General features: G+C 33.8%; 1 non-coding gene across 1 annotated transcript; it reads left to right on the top strand.

Annotated features, from left to right (window-relative positions):
• Positions 1-7,458: 7,458 nt before the first annotated feature.
• LOC114238072 (U6 spliceosomal RNA) lies at positions 7,459-7,562 on the top strand. Its single transcript, XR_003623500.1, has one exon. It is a non-coding gene; the product is annotated as a U6 spliceosomal RNA (small nuclear RNA).
• Positions 7,563-8,145: the final 583 nt, after the last annotated feature.

Genomic DNA, 8,145 nt, shown 5'->3' with positions numbered 1-8,145 from the left:
TCACATTTCCTAGTATGACAAGATGTATTATGGATGGGGGTCTTTACAGATGTGGAGAAGTCTCTTTCCAAGTTTTTTTTATTTGATTTTCTCCCCTTCTGCCTCTTTGTACTTTAGCGGCAAACCTCGGGATAATGGGATTACTTTATGCCTTCCACATCAGGCTCTGGATGAGTGCACAGAGGCCAGTGGCAAGAGAAATAAGATGGCTGTAAAAATGCAAACACTGGATGTTAAAAAAGGTGCACCCAATAACTTGCCCTTAAATTTAAAGGGAACTAAATGAGGAACTTCTGGACAATTTATCTTTCTGTTTACTGATAACAAGTCACTTTGTTTTTATGTGCTCAGTCTAGTATTCCATAATTTATTTGAAAGTAGATGAGAAATAATGTAGATAAATGATGAAGTGTCAGGGTCTGACGCTCTTAAATGAAGCTATTATGGTCAAAGAGAAAACGTAAAACCTGCGGCTCATTATGAGAGTGTTCTACTTGTCAGTTAAGTGAAAAGGCCTGGAATGATTTCCAGTTTATTTGTCATTGCAGTTATTAAAGCTGTCTTTTTGGTGCCATGAAAATGAATTGAAGACTTTATTCGAAGTAAATTTGTACTAAAGCTTTCAGATGTATCTTATGTGAGCTCAGTGAGGCAGGGAAGCAGCTTAAAAGCTGAAATATTACAAGGAGACAGCTACCAAAGTCTTTGAAACATGCCAGAATATATAAGAGCCAATAAATAAAGTGTTTTCTTGACTAGGGAACAAACTCTTTGACTGATGTCTTGGGTAAGATTGGTAACAGGATATAGCAGTTGCTAATTGTTGGTAGATATTTTATTCCAATAAGGAACAAGTTGCCTACATATTTGAGTTACACTTATAACTGAGTATCTTTCCTGAGATTGATTTCTAAGAAAAGTGAAAAGATGCGTCATTTAAAATAAGATATGCTTATAAAAATGTAATGAGAATTAACAGAACAGACACATCACAGAAGCAGAAAAGGTTTAGTCCTTTCTGAATAGCTATAACTACTAGGCTCTAAAAACAAGCTTTTATAAAGTTTAGAAGGTAAGACATTCAGGAAGCCTGAGTTGCATAATCTGTTTTCCTAACTGAATTACTGGACTACAAAAGGCTACATCTGACTACAAGGGATGAATATATTATTGACATTTTTATCTCACATGTCTGTTCTTAAAATACTTTACATTCTCGCTGAGGTGTGAGAATAACTTACATTTTAGCTTACATTAGAAGGAGATCAAATCAGATAGACTTTCATATGGTTGAGATGGAATTTTTTTTTGAAGTATTGAAAAAATTAACTCTTTTGTACTTCCTTATTTCATTATCGAAAGGGAGGCATTTGGTGTTTCTTTGAACTAGTCTGGCAGTTAAAAATACTTTTTTTGTATAGGTTAGCTATGCTTTTTCATAATTTAAAAATGACAGTTAATAGGTGTAAATAAAGGAAAATGAAAGACCCTTTGTCTACATTGGTTTCAAACCCCATCACATGAAATAAGTAGAATCACTAAACTGAATGTTTCACTTCAAGCCTGAGAAATCTGCCAGCCCTGTCTTTGACTCTTCATTGTGGATATTACAAATGTTTTGACACATCTTCAGGGTCAGTTTTAAAACAAAATGAATTCTGCATCCCCCTCAGAGGTAATCTTTCAGGGTTTCCTTCAGATTTTATAGCCATTTTCAGTGATATTGTCAAAGTAAAAGGTCTACCAGGCTCTTTATTATTATATGCCTTATTTTCTGGCATTTAGATGCACAACAGAACCTTCCTTTGAAATAAAACTCAGTGTTGTATTTGGGATATTTTAAATATTTCTGTAACTTTTTTATGCTAATAACTTTAAGAAGTCTCAATGATTTAAAAATAAATGCTTTACAAAATTATAGCTGCGACAATAGAGAAATCTACATTGTAGTAATTGCCGGTTAAAGGTGTAGAGTTTAGATTAGATTCAGACTGATTCAGATTGAGACTGTGTTTATACTCCCAACAAGATTTGAAAAGAAGCAAAATGGTTGAATTCTGTTGGATAAGCAGTTATTTGGGGGAAAATTTTTGATAATTCATGTGTTAATGTTTGTGCTTATAGATCTGCTTTTTGTGTGTAGATACATTCCATAAGGTCCTTTTATTTTTGAGCATACTCAAGTTTTTATTTCAAGTTAGTTAATTCACTTTGGCTGGTCAATCAAATATATTTTATCCCATTTTACTTATTTAATATACAGATGTCAAACACTAAATTAGTTGAATTACAAATATAATTGCTTTTTATTGAGCTCATGGAGTAAACAGGATCATAAAAAGAGGTATATAGTATATGAAATTAAGTGCAATTAAAGGATGGCATAGGGATTCAGGGGCATTTAATTTAGCCTACGTCCATAGTAAGGAAGACTTCACAATGGGAAAGATTCCTGACCTCAAATACTGAATTCTGCAAAGACAGAAAAATCAACTCAGTGGGACTAGGTCAAAAGTATTCTACATTCATGGTTATATAACCTCCAACAATCCAGCTAGCTAATTCCTTTGTTGCCATGGTACTAGGCTAAATTTCTTTGGGTAAAAACCACTGTGCTTTTTCTTCCCTGAAAAATACTTAGAGTTAATGTGGGACTCTAGCCAAATTAACCATAAAGAGTACCTTATCTGTTAGGTTAGCCACTGGGGACTAAACCTGGTTTCCTTTACTATAAACTACCATGGACTGAAATCATACTCTCCAACAGTATTTCTATAAATATATGTTCACAATGTCCACATAGAGAATTAATCAACATGTGTTGGTTTAATATTAACAGTGGAAAACCATGAAGAAATTCAGCAATAGGCACAACCTTTTCATACATAAATTTATAATCAACAAACTTAGAAATAAAAGATTTTTTAAAATCCTCCTGTTGCTTTTCTTGAATTTCCAATTCTCTATTTTTCTCTAAAAACAAGAAAAGTAATTTAAAAATTAAACTACACATTATTTGGTGTTATAGTTCCTATTAAGGATTCAGTTTCCAGATTAGACTGTTTATTATAATATGCCAATGTAAGCTATTAATCAATGAATACATGTTTATTGGTTATGTTTAAGTACTATTTTCAGGAAAATAAATTTATGCCTCTGAGGCAAATATCAAATGAACATTTGTCAAAGATTCTATTTAACCCATTAATTAATGAGTGAACCAGTCAAGTTAAATCAGTTCAAAAGACATTTGATGAGGTGAGTATAGAGTTAATTTTAAAAAGAAATAGTAGGGTAAGATTCTCGGGTTAGATATAAAACTGAGTAATGTCTTATATGGTCATAAATGGTAACGTTTGGGGTTATTTCTTTCATTGGACAGAAATTATTTACATCTCTGCCTGACAAAAATCTACAAATAACCTCTGTTCCTACAGAGTTTTAAAACTGACCAATAAATACAAAACCAAGCAATAAAAGAATACCTAGTAATCTATTAAGTATTTCTGAACTTCAGGTAATTTTTTCTGATATTTATATGTAGGTGGTATGGTCTTCTCCTTCAAAAATGTTGCTCTGAAATAAAGTCACTACCCTGGCATGTCAGTGTGGCTTGGTTGGACTGGTGAGGCATTTCCATAGTGCACCAAAGTAGACAGTGTTCTTGGCCTTCATATTAGATCACTTACTTAAAATTACTGGTTTGGTCAACAACTTATTTCGAATTAAAATTTTTTTTTCTAATACATTCTCTAAAAATGCCCTGATAAGTATAGCTACCTTAATTCCAAAGGGAAGTTAAATCTTAGCGATGCTTATCTTAAAGAGATGAATAAGGAACAAGGAATCTCCTCATAACAAGGGAATACATAAAAAGTTTCCTGTAGTTACCAGATGCTTGTTATGGATTGAACTGTGTCCCCACAAAATTCATATGTTAAAGCCTTAACCCCCGATACGATTGTATTTTGAGATAGGGTCTTTAATGAGATAATTAAGGCTAAATGAAGACACAAGTCTGAGGCCCTCATCTGATAAGACTGGTGTCCTTTTAAAAAGAGGAAGAAACATCAAGGATGTGTGTGCATAGAGGCAAGATCATGTGTGGACACAGTGAGAAGGCAGCCATCCAAGCCAAGGAGAGAGGCTTCAAGAGAAAACAATTATGCCAGCACCTTGATCTTGAACTCGCAGCCACCAAAACTGTGAGAAAGTAAATTTTTGTTGTTTAAGCCATCCACTCTGCAGTGTTTTGTTATAGCAGCCCTAGCAGACTAATACAATGCTTTTTTTTTTCACTAGAATATTTATGTGGTATTAAACATAACCTATTTCCTGTGATATCTAAAGCTGGTATTTTACAGTTTGTATAAATTCAAATCCAGTTGGTCATCATCACTTCATTGCCGAAAGTGCAGATAGACTAGACAAAATTGAAAAACAACCAAGACAAAACTGCATAATAATTTACCAAAATATTTACTGTAAAATGTCTTTAAGCGCTTTCAGCTCATTTCTTTGCCCTTACCAGAATGTCTCTTCTATTTTTTTAAACCAGTTCATCCTCTATTCTCACTTCTCAATATGCATTTTCTCCATTCCTTGAGCTGAAGCAAGGATAAATTTCTTGTTTATTTCAATTACTCCTCAGAGAAAATACCACTAGTTTCAAAGAGTCTGACTCCATTGGACAGCTGGTCATGTTTCTTAATCCCAGCTTGCATTGCTTCTGGCTAGTTCTACTCACAAGAAGGTGTTGAATAAAAAGGACAATTTGAATCACACTCTTGTCTTTCTAAGGCTCTGTACAGCGCTATCTGTTCATATTTCTACAAGAAGCTTAGAGATAGACTAAATGTGACAAGCATGCAACTGTCGCCAGGCACAAATACTGTTGAGAAAGCCAGACCCTGGCTTTTGGTCAGTGATATTTCATTTTTCCTTGAAGGATCGTGGACCAATGTAGAGGAAAAAAGAATAAGTAAATATGAACAAAAAGTCATTCATTTTATCCTTATTAGTACTTTAAGAAAAAATTTTTGTTAAAAATATCTGATTGAATTCTTATTATTTCCAACACGCTACACAATAACTGAAAGCCCTATTACTCCCCCTTGTCTTTGCTTTCCTTACCTTTATTTTTCCTTATTTCCCTTTTGAATTGTCCATGCACTGTATTTCTTTTAAAAAATAAGATCACTTATTTCCTGCCCACTCATTGACAGTCTGCGATTTCAAACCTCTTCTGACAGCTTTCCACGTGATAAAAATGTAAAGCCTGGTTGTGTAAATCTCTTTTGGAAGCAGTGCAGCGTAAAGTCTCTTTTGTAGCCCAGAAAAGGAAAGTCAGCCACCACTGTAGTTAATGCTTGTTAAATGAAATGAAACATAGGGACATGCTTATTCACTTGGTTTGTTTCTTTGAGCCCCACCTTCACTGCTAAATCATCAAGAGCAATCCATATGTAAATTAAGTTATTTATTCCAGTAGATGGGAGTAGCAAGTTACTTAGTGTGTTTGTCTTTTCTTTTGAATGGATAAAATCAACTTTCACTCTTCATTACACTGATTTTACTGAGGTAGTTAGAATATACAGTTTGCATGGCCCCATATGTTGGATGCATACACTGAGCCTAGGGGAATTTAAATGACTTTTGTAAGATCACCCAAGAGCCATTGGAGGAATCCTTCTCCCAGAACAATGATTTTTCCATTTTGCCACATGGCTTTAGAAACCTATACTTGATCTTAAGTGTATTTCTCTCAATAAGGGTAATCAGTGGTCAGACATGTGAATTATTAGGCCGCTGCTATTACTCTGGAGTGCTGTTATTTGGGGCTTATGAATAGGAAATGTAAAGTTATCTCCAAAGGGATTTTATTCTAATGTTCTTTCAAAGAATGAAAGCTTTTCTTTGAAAGGAGTTAGGATGACAAAAACCTAAGATTATTGGAAACCTGATAGCACATCTTTCCTTGGCAAGATTAGTGTGAGTTATTACCAGTAAGTGGTAAACAGGGTTAATTCATTTTCCTTTTGTAAGCTGAACTTCAGAGAAACAGTTGCCAAAGGCATCATGGCAGATCATTCAGTCACAATGTATTGTATTGAAGAAATATGGTACCTTTTTAACCTTTCCATCTAGTATCCTACAGCCAGTCTCTCTACCTGGACTGAACATTAGATATTTTGATTGTTAAAGTTCTAACATAACCTCATGCTGGTGGAAAATTTTAAAGCATCTTATTTTTCATAATTTCACTAGACTGTTTTCCAAGAAATTAGTAGGCATTAAAATGCCACTTCTTCTCATAACGTCAGAATTCTTAATATGCTATACAATTTATACATAGCCACGTCAGACATTTTCTTCTATGGAGTGATAACCTTAGTGACTGTGTGTGAAACCTATCTTTTTATTTCTAAGTACCAATTTCAGTAATTTGATTTAAGAAACCAAAACAATAAGGGTTCAAGAAATAGACTCACAAATAAATGGATTCTACTCTTTCTGGCTTCCTTATGAGTAAAGAACTTTTCTACCATGTAGATTCTATGTGCTTTTCACATAAAGAAATGGTCTCTCTCATGATAGATGTTCTCCCTCAAAGTAACTTCATTGCCCAAATCTCAAAGGTAGCATTTGACTTCCTAATGATTGTGATTTTTTTTTTTTCCTATTCACTAATGGGATAATGAAGTCTTTATTTTTTAAGATATCATTTATGGGGGTATATATAATAAATCTCATGGGACATTGACTTTGCTTAATCAAAGAACATTTCATAATATATCATAGAAAATGCAATAAAGAATTTAAGGATCATAAAATCACATCCTAAAGACAGCATTATTTTGTTGGTGTGAGAGTTCTAGGCAGAAAAAGAAAACTTGCATACCTACCCTGAGGTAAAGGCAGGCAGGAGAGTGAATCAAGTGTGAATGGGATTCTTCAAATATATTTTAATCAACTGAATATTTTGTTTAAATGCATGTAATAAAACTTGGTGCAACTCATATTCAAAGGTGTTTTCCATCTTTTATTGACATGATTGCATCTTACGATATTTAAACATAGCAAAGTGAGTATTTTTATTCATTTAAGGAAAGGTATTTGATAGGAAATTATTATTTTTGCTCTTAAAATTGTTTGTAAAGATTATGTGCCTTATTTTGAAGCCAAGAGTTTAACCCGGGGGTGCGGGGGTGGTCCCTTTATGTTGCCGACCCCAGGGAACATGGTGCTGTATGTATTAGTTAAGTTTCTTAGAATTACAAGTAAATGAAAATATAAATAAAAACAAACCAAGAAAAAACAACTCCAGCTAGTTTGTAGATCCAAGAAGTAGATGAACAACCAAGAATCCAGATGCGGGAACATGAACTAGAAGGTTTCATGGGTATTCTCTTTAAAATACTGTAGTTAAATTGACTCAGTTTTAAAGATTTTTAGAACCTGACCCCTCAGTTACAAATGTCCAATTTCTAATGATATAGAGAAAATTAACATGGCCCCTTGTGCAAGGTTGACACATAACTTCCTGGGTGTTCAATGTTTTTCTGAGATGACAGGCTTTCTCCTGCTGCCTGCAAGCAGAGGGACTCAGATCATGGCAGGAAAGGAAAAAAACAAAGGAAAAGAAGGAACCCAAATAGCTTTGTGGCTAAGTGTCGAACCTTCTTGCCCTTTACCTGTGTGCCTGTGAGCTTCCAAGTGGGGTAAAGCTGTGTATATGTGTTTTGTTTTATTTATGAAATTGTAATATGAAAACATGGATTCAGGAAACCTGTTATACCCCCTTAAGATTTTTGTGAGAAAAGTCTCCTTGGTTTTACTTATGAATTGTTTTTTCATGGGGCATTAAAAGTAAAATAGAAATTGGATACTGATGACAGGAATTTGATCATTTAAAAAATACTGACCTTAATTTTTTTAATTATGTTTATTTTGTGGTAGAGATATTTTCTCTCAACTTTGGTCACTTTGCCCAAAGAAAATAAATTATCAACATGGTACTTGCTTTCTTTGTATATTTGTGTGTATTTTTCTGTGTCATAGGCATCTCTTCAAATTGGGTTATTGTTGCATGTGATACGTGCTGTTTCCTGATATATTAACTTACTTTAGGTAGTAATAGAAATG

The sequence above is a fragment of the Balaenoptera acutorostrata genome, chromosome 8, assembly GCF_949987535.1.
Source record: "Balaenoptera acutorostrata chromosome 8, mBalAcu1.1, whole genome shotgun sequence".
In the NCBI taxonomy this organism is placed as follows: Eukaryota; Metazoa; Chordata; class Mammalia; order Artiodactyla; family Balaenopteridae; genus Balaenoptera; species Balaenoptera acutorostrata.
Note: the sequence above shows the minus strand (reverse complement) of the source record. Positions and strands in the feature narration are given on the sequence as shown.